The sequence below is a fragment of the Hyperoodon ampullatus genome (genome assembly GCF_949752795.1).
Source record: "Hyperoodon ampullatus genome assembly, chromosome: 4".
Lineage (NCBI taxonomy): Eukaryota > Metazoa > Chordata > Mammalia > Artiodactyla > Ziphiidae > Hyperoodon > Hyperoodon ampullatus.
The window spans coordinates 126,001,315-126,015,108 of record NC_136917.1 but is presented as its reverse complement, the minus strand read 5'-3'; the positions used below and the strand labels follow the sequence as shown (position 1 = coordinate 126,015,108).

The window sequence follows — 13,794 nt, the reverse complement described above, 5'->3', positions numbered from 1 at the left end:
ATCCTTGGGGTAAATTCCACTTGATCATGGTGTATGATCCTTTTAATGTGTTGTTGGATTCTGTTTGCTAGTATTTTGTTGAGGATTTTTGCATCTATATTCATTCATCAGTGATATTGGTCTGTAGTTTTCTTTTTTTGTAGTATCTTTGCCTGGTTTTGGTATCAGGGTGATGGTGGCCTCATAGAATGAGTTTGGGAGTGTTCCTTCCTCTGCAATTTTTTGGTAGAGTTTGAGAAGGATGGGTGTTAGCTCTTCTCTAAATGTTTGATAGAATTCACCTGTCAAGCCATCTGTTACTGGACTTCTGTTTGTTGGAAGATTTTTAATCACAGTTTCAATTTCATTACTTGTGATTGTTCTGTTCATATTTTCTATTTCTTCCTGGTTCAGTCTTGGAAGGTTATACCTTTCTAAGAATTTGTCCATTTCTTCCAGGTTGTCCATTTTATTGGCATAGAGTTGCTTGTAGTAATCTCTCATGATCCTTTGTATTTCTGAAGTGTCAGTTGTTACTTATTGTTTATTTCTAATTCTATTGATTTGGGTCTTCTCCCTTTTTTTCTTTTTTTTTTTTTTTTTTTTTTTTTTTTTTTTTTTTTGCGTTACATGGGCCTCTCACCGCTGTGGCCTCCCCCGCTGCGGAGCACAGGCTCCGGACGCGCAGGCCCAATGGCCATGGCTCACGGGCCCAGCCGCTCCGCGGCACGTGGGATCCTCCCAGACCGGGGCACGAACCCGCGTCCCCTGCATCGGCAGGCGGACTCCCAACCACTGCGCCACCAGGGAAGCCCTCCCTTTTTTTCTTGATGAGTCTGGCTAATGGTTTATCAATTTTGTTTATCTTCTCAAAGAAGCAGCTTTTAGTACTAATGATCTTTGCTATTGTTTCCTTCATTTCTTTTCATTTATTTCTGATCTGATCTTTATGATTTCTTTCCTTCTGCTGACTTTGGGTTTTTTTTTTGTTCTTTCTCTAATTGCTTTAGGTGTATGTTTAGGTTGTTTATTTGAGATGTTTCTTGTTTCTTGAGGTAACAATGTATTGCTTTAAACTTCCCTCTTAGAACTGCTTTTGCTGCATCCCATAGGTTTTGGGTCATCATGTTTTCATTGTCATTTGTTTCTAGGTAGTTTCTGATTACCTCTTTGATTTCTTCAGTGATCTCTTTGTTATTTAGTAGTGTATTGTTTAGCCTGCATGTATTTGTAGTTTTTACAGATTTTTCCTGTAATTGATATCTAGTCTCATTGTGTTGTGGTCAGAAAAGATACTTGATACAATTTCAATTTTCTTAAATTTACCAAGGGTTGATTTGTGACCCAAGATATGATCTATCCTGGAGAATGTTCCATGAACACTTGAGAAAAATGTGTATTCTGTTGTTTTTGGATGGAATGTCCTATAAATATCAATTAAGTCCATCTTGTTTAATGTATCATTTAAAGCTTGTGTTTCCTTATTTATTTTCATTTTGGATGATCTGTCCATTGGTGAAAGTGGGGTGTTAAAGTCTCCTACTATGATTGTGTTACTGTCGATTTCCCCTTTTATGGCCGTTAGCATTTGACTTATGTATTGAGGTGCTCCTGTGTTGGGTGTATAAATATTTACAATTGTTATATCTTCTTCTTGGATTGATCCCTTGATCATTATGTAATGTCCTTCTTTGTCTCTTGTAATAGTCTTTATTTTAAAGTCTATTTTGTCTGATATGAGAATTGCCACTCCAGCTTTCTTTTGATTTCCATTTGCATGGAATATCTTTTTCCATCCTCTCACTTTCTGTCTGTATGTGTCCCTAGGTCTGAAGTGGGTCTCTTGTAGACAGCATGTATATGGGTCTTGGTTTTGTTTCCATTCAGCCAGTCTATGTCTTTTGCTGGGAGCATTTAATCCATTTACATTTAAGGTAGTTATTGATATGTATGTTCCTATTCCCATTTACTTAATTATTTTGGGTTTATTATTGTAGGTCTTTTCCTTCTGTTGTGTTTCTTGCCTAGAGAAGTTCCTTTAGCATTTGTTGCAAAGGTGGTTTGGTAGTGCTGAATTCTCTTAGCTTTTGCTTGTCTGTAAAGGTTTTAATTTCTCCATCAAATCTGAATGAGATCCTTGCTGGGCAGAGTAATCTTGGTTGTAGATGCTTCCCTTTCATCACTTTCAATATGTCCTGCCACTCCCTTCTGGCTTGCAGACTTTCTGCTGAAAGGTCAGCTGTTAACCTTATTGGAATTCCCTTGTATGTTATTTGTTGTTTTTCCCTTGCTGCTTTTAATATTTTTTCTTTGTATTTAATTTTTTAGAGTTTGGTTAATATGTGTATTGGCGTGTTTCTCCTTGGATTTATCTCTGCACTTCCTGGACTTGAATGAGTATTTCCTTTCACATATTAGGGTAGTTTTCAACTATAATCTCTTCAAATATTTTCTCAGTTCCTTTCTTTTTCTCCTGGGAACATTATAATTTGAATATTGGTGCATTTAGTGTTGTCCCAGAAGTCTCTGAGACTGTCCTCAATTATTTTCATTCTTTATTCTGCTCTGTGGTAGTTATTTCCACTATTTTATCTTCCAGGTCACGTCTCCGTTCTTCTTCCTCAGTAATTCTGCTATTGATTCCTTCTAGATTATTTTTAATTCCTTTTATTGTGTTGTTTATCATTGTTTGTTTGCTCTTTAGTTCTTCTAAGTCCTTGTTAAATGTTTCTTGTGTTTTCTCCATTCTATTTCCAGGATTTTGGATCATCTTTACTATCATTACTCTGAATTCTTTTTCATATAGACTGCCTTTTCCTCTTCAGTTGTTCGTCTGATGGGTTTTTACCTTGCTCCTTCATCTCCTGTGTGTTTCTTTGTCTTCTCATTTTAAGTTACTGTGTTTGAGGTCTTCTTTTTGCAGGCTGCAGTCTCGTAGTTCCTGTTGTTGATGGTCTGCCCCCAATGCCTAAGGTTGGTTCAGTGCATTGTGTAGGCTTCCTTGTGGAGGGGACTGGTGCCTGTGTTCTGGTGGATGAATTTGGATCTTGTCTTTCTGGTGGGCAGAATCACGTCCAGTGGTGTGTTTTGGTGTGCCTGTGACTTTATTATGATTTTAGCTGGCCTCTCTGCTAATGGGTGTGGTTGTGTTCCTGTCTTGCTAGTCGTTTGTCATAGGGTGCACCGCACTGTAGCTTGCTCATCGTTGAATGGAGTTGCGTCTTAGTGTTGAGATGGAGATGTCTGGGAGAGCTTTCACTGTTTGATATTACATGGAGCCAGGAGGCCTCTGGTGGACCAATGTCCTGAACTCGGCTCTCCCACCTCAGAGGCACAGGCATGACAACCGGCTGGAGCACCAAGACCCTGTTAGCCACACCACTGAAAAGAAATGGGAGAAAGAAAGAAAGAAAGAAAAAATAAAATACAATTTATTAAAATAAAAATAAAAAGTTATTAAAAATTAAAAAATATTAAAAAGTAATTTAAAAAAAATAAAAGAAAGAAAGAAGAGAGCAACCAAACCAAAAGAGAAATCCACCAATCATAACAAGTGCTAAAAACTATCCCCCCCCAAAAAAACAGTATAGACAGGACGTTAGGACAAATGGTAAAAGCAAAGCTATACAGACAAAATCACACAAAGAAGCATACACATACACAGTCACAAAAAGAGAGAAAGGAAAAAATATATATATATATATTAAAAAATAAAAGGGAAGAGAGCAACCAAATCAATAAACAAATCTACTAATGATAATAAACTCTAAATACTAAACTGAGATAAGCATAAAACCAGAAACAAATTAGATTCAGAAAGCAAACCCCAAGTCTACAGTTGCTCCCAAAGTAAACCACCTCAATTTTGGGATGATTCATTCTCTATTCAGGTATTCCAGAGATGCAGGGTACATTAAGTTGATTGTGAAGATTTAATCCACTGCTCCTTAGGCTGCTGGGAGAGATTTCCCTTCCTCTTCTTTGTTCACACAGCTCCTGGGGTTCAGCTTTGGATTTGGCCCTGCCTCTGCATGTAGATTGCCTGAGGGCATCTGTTCTTCACTCAGACAGGACAGGGTTAAAGTGGCAGCTGATTAGGGGGCTCTGGCTTACTCAGGCTGGTGGGTGGGAGGGAGGGGTACGGAATGTGGGGTGAGCCTCTGATGGCAGAGGCTCATGTGACATTGTAACAGCATGAGGCATGCCGTGTGTTCTCCCGGGGAGTTTGTCCCTGTTTCACGGGACCTTGGCAGTGATGGGCTGCACACGCTGCTAGGAGGGGAGGTGTGGATAGTGACCTGTGTGCTTGCACACAGGCTTCTTGGTGGCTACAGTGGCAGCCTTAGTGTTTCATCCCCATCTCTGGTCTCTGGAGCTCGTTTAGGCAGTGCTCTGAATCCCCTCTCCTAGCATACCCTAAAACAATGGTCTCTTGCCTCTTAAGCAGTTCCAGACTTTTTCCTGGACTCCCTCTTGGCTAGCTGTGGTGCACTAGCCCCCTTCAGGCTGTGTTCATACAGCCAACCCCAGTCTTCTCCCTGGGATCTGACCTCCGAAGCTGAAGCCTCAGCTCCCAATCCCCACCTGCCCTGGCAGATGAGCAGACAAGCCTCTCAGGCTGGTGAGTCCTGGTCAGCACTGATCCTCTGTGCGGGAACCTCTCCATTTTGGCTTCTACACCCCTGTTGCTGTGCTCTCCTCTGTGACTCCGAAGCTTCCCCCCGCCCCCGCCCACCCCCTGTCTCCACCAGTGAAGGGGCTTCATAATGTGTGGAAGCTTTTCCTCCTTCACAGCTCCCTCCCAGAGGTGCAGGTCCCATCCCTATTCTTTTGTCTTTGTTTTTTCTTTTTTCTTTTGCCCTACCCAAGTACGTGGGGGAGTTTCTTGCCCTTCGGGAAGTCTGAGGTCTTCTGCCAGCATTCAGTAAGTGTTCTGTAGAAGTTGTTCCACATGTACATGTATTTGTGATGTATTTGTTGGGAGGAAGGTGACCTCCATGTCTTACTCCTCCGCCATCTTGAAGGTCTCCTCCTGTCCCATAGACTTTGGATTGTTGTGTTTTCCTTTTCTTTTGTCTCCACATATTTTTTGATTTCTTCAGTAACCCATTGCCTGTTTAGTAGCATATAGTTTAGCCTCAACGTGTTTGTGTTTTTTGAGATTTTTTTTCTTGTAGTTGATATCTATTCTCATAGTGCTGTGGTCAGAAAAGATTCTTGATATGATTTCAATCCTCTTAAATTTATTGATACCTGTTTTGTGGTCTGGCATGTGATCTATGCTGGAGAATGTTCCATGTGCACTTGAAATGAATATGTGTTTTGCTGCTTTGCATGGAATGTTCTCTCTCTATATCTATTAAGTATAGCTGGTCTAATGTCATTTAAGGCCAGCATTTTCTCACTGGGTCATCTGTCCATTGATGTAAGTGGGGTGTTAAAGTCCTCTACCATTATTGTTTTACTGTCACTTTCTGCCTTTATATCTGTTAATATTTGTTTTATGTGTTTAGGTGCTCCTTTGTTGGGTGCGTATACATTTACAATTGATATATCTTCTTGGATTGCTCCCCTGATCATTTTATAATGTCTTTCTTTGTCTCTTCATTTTAAAGTCTATTTCATCTGATATTAAATTGCTATCATGGTTTTCTTTCTATTTCCTATTTATACTTTTTCCATCCCCTCACTTTCAATGTGTGTGTGTCTTTAGATCTGAAGTGAATCCCCTGTAGGTGGCATACATGTGGATCTTGTTTTTGTATTCATACAGCCACTCTGTGTCTTTTGATTGGAAAATTTGTTCATTTACATTTAAAGTAATTATTGATAAGTATGTACTTATTTCCATTTTTTTGGTTGTTTTTGCAGTTGTTCTTTTCCTCTTCTTTTACCCTCTACCCTCTTATGATTTGCTGACTATTTTTAGTGTTATATTTGGATTCCTTTCTCTTTTTGCATGTGTATCTATTACAGATTTTTGGTTTGTGTTACCATTATATACATGATTAAAGTTGCTGATTTCTTTAGTTTGAAGGTATTTTAACAATCCTGCATTTTTACTCCCCTTCCTGTATATTTAATATTCTGACATCATATTTTACATTTTTTGGCTTCCTTTAACTACTTATTGTGGATATAGATGATTTTACTACTTTTGTCTTTTAATTTTCCTAGTAGCTGTATAAGGGGTTGATTTTGATTGAGATTTTGTTGACTCTATAACTCAAGTTGGGAAGATCTGAAATTCTAAAAATATTGACTTTTTCTATCCATGAACATGGAATATCTCTCCACTTGTGTAGATTTTTTTTTTGTTTAATTTCTTTCATCAGTTTTTTTGTTTCCTGATATAGACCTCCTTGTACTTCTTTTTTTACCCTTATGCCCAAGTATTATTATTTTTTGGCACTAAGGCAAATGCCTGTATCTTTAATTTCAAATTCCTATTGTTCACTGCTGGCATATAGAAAAGTAACAATGTAGATTCATCACTTTTTATAACAATATGTTAACTTTATTACCTACACATCTGGTTTCCAAAGTTATGCTGATTTCCTCTCAAACATATAACAACTGTTATATTCAGGGACAAAGTAAGAACTAAAATCCAAATTGACTACTAATGAACTTCTTAAAAATCCTATCCAAGTTAAGTTGGGGAGAAATAATGATCCATTTCTAGATTCTCTGCTCTGAGAAGAGAAACTTCTTGTACTTCAAACTCAAAAAAGTTGGTCATAATCCATCTCAATCAATCCCTGTAAATTTGCTTCTTTAACTACACTTCTGAAAGCTACCCACTGGGAACATCATCACTTGGCTGAAGGCCAGGCAATCAGCAATAGCCTCACTATGACTGACTTTTAGAGACACTTCTACCACTTGAATCGCTTCCACTTTTAGAGCCACTTCCATAACTACTAAAGATCAACTAATTCTGAGTCATTCCCAGTTCTGAAAGTCCAACAGTCCCCAAAATCTCTGCTTCGCCAAACCCTGTATAAGATCAGCAACTTGCTTTTATCAGTAATACTGAGCTCTGTTCATACAGATCTCTCTTGCTTACCAAATAATCCATTAAACTTTTTATTTCAAACATAAAGTGGTGACCTCTTTTGTTGAGAGCTTTTTTTCCCTGTTATCAATTAAGCTACCTAAAACAGAACCTGTGGATTGCATTGTTTTAGAGCCAGGTGGAAACTCTTAATGGAAATATGATTTTACTATTTTCTTGGCAATTTTTTTGGTTGCAAATTTGTATAAAACTCAGTTACATGAATATAGTTTCCATATCTTTTGTAAAACAGCTACTTAATTCATTGCTCAATAACTAGTTAAATGTTCTTTTTATAAAGAAAAAATTTTAAGTTCCTCTTAGAGTTTAATGCTAGGTAAAATTGTGTCTCCTGTGCAAATGATTTCCTCTTTTCTTTGGCTGCCATGAATCTCGACACTACACTTTCTAATCAGTTATAAGACTTAATTTCTCACTTTAAGATTATATTCTAAGCCATAAATGATACATGACTTTCATTTATTTTCATGTTTTTGATTGTTATAATCCTTATCATAATGGTTTTATTGCATATGACTTTTGTTTAACCTACATTAAAAATTCATGTTTGGGACCAGGTATGGAAATTTTTTTTTTTTTTTTTTTTTTTTTTTTTTTTTTTTGCGGTATGCGGGCCTCTCACTGTTGTGGCCTCTCCTGTTGCGGAGCACAGGCTCCGGACGTGCAGGCCCAGCAGCCATGGCTCACGGGCCCAGCTGCTCCATGGCATGTGGGATCCTCCCAGACCGGGGCACAGACCCACGTCCCCTGCATCGGCAGGCGGACTCTCAACCACTGCGCCACCAGAGAAGCCCCCAGAAAAAATTTTATAATACATTTCTTTTTGAGGAACATTATGATAATACACTAGTATTTGCATACTTCTTGTTCTTTCAAGGCACTTTCACCTTTGATAATAATCTTTCTTTATTTTGTTTCTATGATATCTAGAATTTGGCAGCAATATTTTAATGAAGTCAGTCAACTGAATTTCTAGTTTTACAAATCATTTCTAACATTTATATTCTTTAGAACAAAATTCTTTGTGAAAATATTAATTCTCAGTGTAACTGGTAAAAGTTATACCTCCACAGCAGTTAGTTGGCCAACTGCAGAATCACCTTTGAAAGTGCAACCACTTTAATAGCAACATTGTACAAAAATAAAAGGCAGCATCTTAACCTTGAAACTTTGGTGCTAACAATGGAAATCAAAGTAAACACTTCTAAATGTTTATTTCACTCCTCTATTCAGCAAGGCAAAAGGTTAGTTAATGGAAGAAATTGACATCCTGCGTGGAAGAATAGCTTTCAGGACATATATAACAAAAAGCACATCCTAAACATGAGACTGATTTTTTTTTTTTTGCGGTTCGTGGACACCTCACTGTCATGGCCTCTCCCGTTGCGGAACACAGGCTCCGGACTCTCAGGCTCAGCGGCCATGGCTCATGGGCCCAGCTGCTCCACGGCATGTGGGATCTTCCTGGACCAGGGCACGAACCTGTGTTCCCTGCATCGGCAGGTGGACTCTCAACCACTGTGCCACCAGGGAAGCCCTATGAGACTGATTTTGAGTCTGATATAAATTTTCCTGTTTCCATTGCAGGTTCCTTACCATTCATAAATCCAACAACTCGCATTAGGGTGCTTGAAACTAATTTGTTTGGCTGGAATTATAGTGATTCCTGTTATTATGTATAGTTTTTGTTTTCTTTTAAAAAAAATCAATTCTGGGGTTTTCCTGGTGGTGCAGTGGTGAAGAATCCACCTGCCAATGCAGGGGACACGGGTTCAAGTCCTGGGTCCGGAAGATCCCATGTGCCACAGAGCAACTAAGCCCATGCATCACAACTACTGAGCCTATGCTCTAGAGCCCGTGAGCCACAACTACTGAAGCCTGCGTGCCTAGACCCCATGCTCCACAACAAGAGAAGCCACCACAATGAGAAGCCTGCACACCACAATGAAGGGTAGCCCTCACTCACCGCAACTAGAGAAAGCCTGCACACAAAAATGAAGACCCAACACAGCCAAAAATAAATAAATAAATAAATAAATTTATTTTTTAAAAGTACTAAAAAAATCAATTCTATCTATCTATCTATCTATCTGGCTGCATCAGGTCTTAGTTGAGGCCTATGGGATCTTTCATTGTGGGGAGTGGGCTTCTCTCTAGTTGTGGCACGTGGGCTCTAGAGTGTGTGGGCTCAGTAGTTGAGGCACACAGGCTTAGTTGCCCTGCAGCATGTGGGATCTTAGGTCCCTGACCAGAGTTTGAACCCATGTCCCCTGCATTGGAAGGCGGATTCTTAACCACTGGACCACCAGGGAAGTCCCTAGTTTTTGTTTTCATATAACCAACACAGGTCCTATAAAGAGATGGAATAAATCATGGTGCCCATGGTAGGGCTTAAAGAGGTGGTGAGAAAGGCTTATTCTACTGTATATTTCTTCCCTTCTTCCCTAGATGCCATCCTGCTTAAAATTCTGTCTTTAGAAGGGTTGTAGGAAGGGGTGCAGTGGAAGAGAGATGTGAACTATCTCTTCCAAATTCTAATGAAATGTAATAAAAGATTAAGCAGAATTGACATCATTAAGACCAATTATTCTTTTTTTCCAGGAAATATAGTAGGTACTTCTGGGGGATGAAACAGAATAAATTCCTATTTCCTGAGGACATATAGATTACTGGATCTTCTCTAAGGCACAGGATGATAGGGTGGGGAAGGCAATGGCAGGGGATGTTTGAGAATCCTCTAAAATTAGGCACATGCAGAAACAGCAGTCTTTAGAAGAAACAGGTAGTAAATCTGCTCCTGATTAGTAGTGGACTTAGGTTTGTATGAAAAGGGAGGGTTAGTTCTAGTTCCAACAACCTGAACTTCAGGAAAGGAAGGAAAGAGGCAATCTTTGCCTACTTCCTAAATCTTTCTCAAATGACCTTGTTTTTAAGGAATATAAGGTTTAGCTATTCTAAAGTGCCAACATGGCAACAAATAAAATACTACACAAGAAACCACCTATTTTTCTAGTAAAGAGAGGAAAATTATTGCAAAAGGAAGTATTTCTGACTTTCATAGATGTCTCTACCTGTTCCTGAAACCACTGGAATCGAAGTTGGGAGGCATCTGTTTTTGTCTTGTCATCTCTGCTGATTTTCTCAGCTACTCAGGATATCCCCAACATCATTTACGTTTCATATACAGAGGTTGTCTTAGGATGAGGCCAAGAGAGGCTCCTTGGACCTGCTTTGAAGACCCTCACTATAAGCAGCTGGGAAACCACCACTGAAGATGAAGAAATTGGCTCTACCATAACTACTTTTTAATTCCAAAGTTTTATTTTATTTTATTTTAGTATTTAAAAAAAATATCCAACTTATTAGGTTTCCTCATTCAAAGCCAAGGCAAAGCAGGTAATATACTTTTATCCACACAAGGCTGTCCTTTGGTGATTTCTATTCCTATTTAAAATGACCACTAATGCCGCGGAGTCACGCGGAGACTGAGGCTCGGGTGCACTTAAGATTCGGCTCCACCCATAACCCACCGCCAGGACCGAGGAAGGCACTGCTGCTGGAGGTGTAATGGACGTTAATCCTGCTCTGCAAGAGGTGCTGAAGACCAACCTCATCCACGATGGCCTAGCACGTGGAATATGCGAAGCTGCCAAAGGCTTAGACAAGCGTCAAGCCCCTCTCTGTGTGCTTGCATCCAACTGTGATGAGCCTATGTATGTCAAGTTGGTGGAGGCCCTTTGTGCTGAGCACCAAATCAACCTGATTAAGGTTGATGACAACAAGAAACTAGGGGAATGGGTAGGCCTCTGTAAAATTGACAGAGAGGGAAAACCCGTAAAGTGGTTGGTTGCAGCTGTGTGGTGGTTAAGGGCTGTGGCAAAGAGGCTCAGGCCAAGGATGTCATCAAGGAGTACATCAAATGCAAGAAATGATCAAATAAAAACACTGGGCTCATGTTCCTCAAAAAAAAAAATTAAAATTAAATAAAATGACCACTAATGTATATTGTAACCTGAATCACATGGGAGCTACTTATAGTGATATCCCTACTCACACTCCATAGTTAAATTTACACTTATTGAGGACCTTTAATGAGCCATCTGCTTCATATTATCACATCAGCAGCAGAAGTACCACTGCCACCAATATAACAACTGCCATTTATTTAGAAATAACTGTGTGACAGAACCAAAGCTAAAGACTAATTTTATTTCATCCAACTCTTCCATAAACTATGGCAGGTAACATTATCCTCATTTGATAGAAGGGAAAACTGAAGCAGAAAGAGTCTCAGTAATCTGCACTAGGTCACACAGATAACAAGTGGCAAGAATTCAATCCTCATGACACTGCAGTTTACAACTAAGGACATTGAGGCCCAGAAAGACCAGAACCAAGGGGACACAGTAAGTGGCAAATTGGAAATCAGATCTGTCAGAACCCTCCAAGAACATGTTCTTTCTATTGTATCATATATCTTTCATTCTGTGTTTTGTTTCTCTGCCCTCTCTAAAGTGTAGGAAGAGGAAATAAAATTTGTAAATTAAAAGGTTTTGAAATATTCTGGAAGGTTCCATTTTATGAATAGGCATAATTCTCTGCCTGAGTCCACATTTTAGAAGGAACATGTCAGATATGAGTTGCTGGCTTGGCAGTGGTCTCAAGCATATGTTACCTGGTGACCTCAGTGTTGCCAGTTAATCACTGGCATATAAGACAACACAAAGTTACTTTTTCTTTTTCAATTTTTTAATTGAAGTATAGTTGATTTACAATGTTGTGTTAGTTTCAGGTGTACAGAATATATATTCTTTTTCAGATTCTTTTCCATTAAATTTAGGTTATTGCAAGATATTGAATATAGTTCCCTGTGCTATACAGTAAGTCCTTGTTTTTTATCTATTTTATGTATAGTAGTGTGTATCTCTTAATCCAAAACCCCTTTTGCCCCCTTGGTAACCATAAAACTTTTTTTCTAACATTACTCAGCCATAAAAGAGAATGAAATAATGCCATTCACAACAACATTGATGGACCTAGAGATTATCATACTAAGTGAAGTAAATCAGACAGAGAAAGACAAACATCATATGATATCACTTATTTGTGGAACTTATTTATAAAACAAAGTTACTTTTATATAGGACAGAGGCAGCTAACAGTAGCTTGCTTCAGAAATCAGTGTTATTGATGATGGGAGAAATTGTGGAATGAGTTTCACTAGAAAGTGTTGTAAGGGTTCTATTTAACTAATTCCTGAGCTCACATTTGGGCTGAGTCCTGGTGACTTTGGGAAGGAATTCAAAAATAAAATGCAGACAATAGGAAGACTGCTTCACTTTCTTTGCCTTCAGCTGGAAACAGGTTAGTGCTCACCCACACCAAGGCAGTACTTGGACTGGCTGCCTGAAATACAATTATATCCTACAAAGTGGCCGTGTAGGTTTGCATTCTCCTCCTTCAATGGCTTTCATATCAAAGCTGCTTTCTTTCCAAGTTAACATAATGGGACTCAACCATTATACTTTGCCAAGTTCTCACTGATCCTCGGTGTGGAATAAATGCGAACACTGCCTCATTAATCCTCTCCACGGTCCTTGGAGAGAAGTGACAAGCAATATCCCATCCATTTTGCAGTGGAGGAAAGAATGGCAAAGTAAATTGTTCACTTTGCATCTGTGCCCAGCCTTCTGGGCATTTCCATCTGGATATCCTGCTGGCTTGTCAAACTCAATTTACCCCAAATTGAACTCATTCTCTTCCGTTTTCCAAAACACATCTCTCTGTCTGGGCATTGTCTTGGTTAATGACACTACTATCCACACAGTTCCCCTGGTGGAAGCCTCGAGTCATCTTTGACTTCTTTCACTTTCTATATACAATCAGTTATGAAGTATATCTCATTTTCCTCTGAGATAGCTCTCCAATTCGTCCATTCTCTTCAAACAACCCTGCCCCAATCTCTTGCTCTGTCCACTGTCACATCATCCCTCATCCAGATTAAAGCCAAAAAATAATCCTTACTAATATACCCAATTTGGTTTTTTCAATTTGTCATTTATACTGTCTTCAAAAAATTAATTTTCCTAAAACCAGAATGGTATTATTTTCACTCTTGCTCAAAAAGCTCTGATGGCCCCATATGGCCAAAAAACACGGTCCTGACTCTTTTCACATCAATATCTTTTAAAATCAGGCACAACCTCATTCTGAGAACTTGTCTCCCACTTTTTGTTACCATGTACCCCCTACTCTAGACACAAGACCATCTCACTATTCTCCAAGTGCTTTGGCCCATCTCCTAACTTTAGTTCATGATGAGCTTGCCTTAATTTCAGCTGATTCAACACATGTCTAGTCATTCTTTACAGTTCATATGGAACATCTTATTTGTTATCTTTCTGACTCATTCATCTGCCTACTTTCTTAATTAATCTCTCCCTCTTTTGGATCTTCATAACAAGTTGTTACCATTTATCATACCTTGTTTTACAGTTAATTATCAGTATTTCTCAAAACAGCCTATAAGTTTCTTGAGGACAAAGTCCATATTTTATTTATCTCTGAATTATTAGTACTTAGTATGGTGCTGGGTACTTACTTGGTGCTAAAATTTTTTTGTATAGCAATTTATATACAATCAAGAACTTCTTTTAGAAAAAAAATACTATATTTATTAACCACAATAACTGTAATATAGTTATTACTACTGATCCCTAACTTACAGATGAACAGAC

At 38.8% G+C, this 13,794-nt stretch overlaps 1 pseudogene across 1 annotated transcript; it reads left to right on the top strand.

The window, feature by feature from the left end:
• Positions 1-10,603: 10,603 nt before the first annotated feature.
• Positions 10,604-10,989, top strand: LOC307052446 (small ribosomal subunit protein eS12-like; annotated as a pseudogene). Its single transcript has one exon. The product of its transcript is annotated as a small ribosomal subunit protein eS12-like (transcript).
• Positions 10,990-13,794: the final 2,805 nt, after the last annotated feature.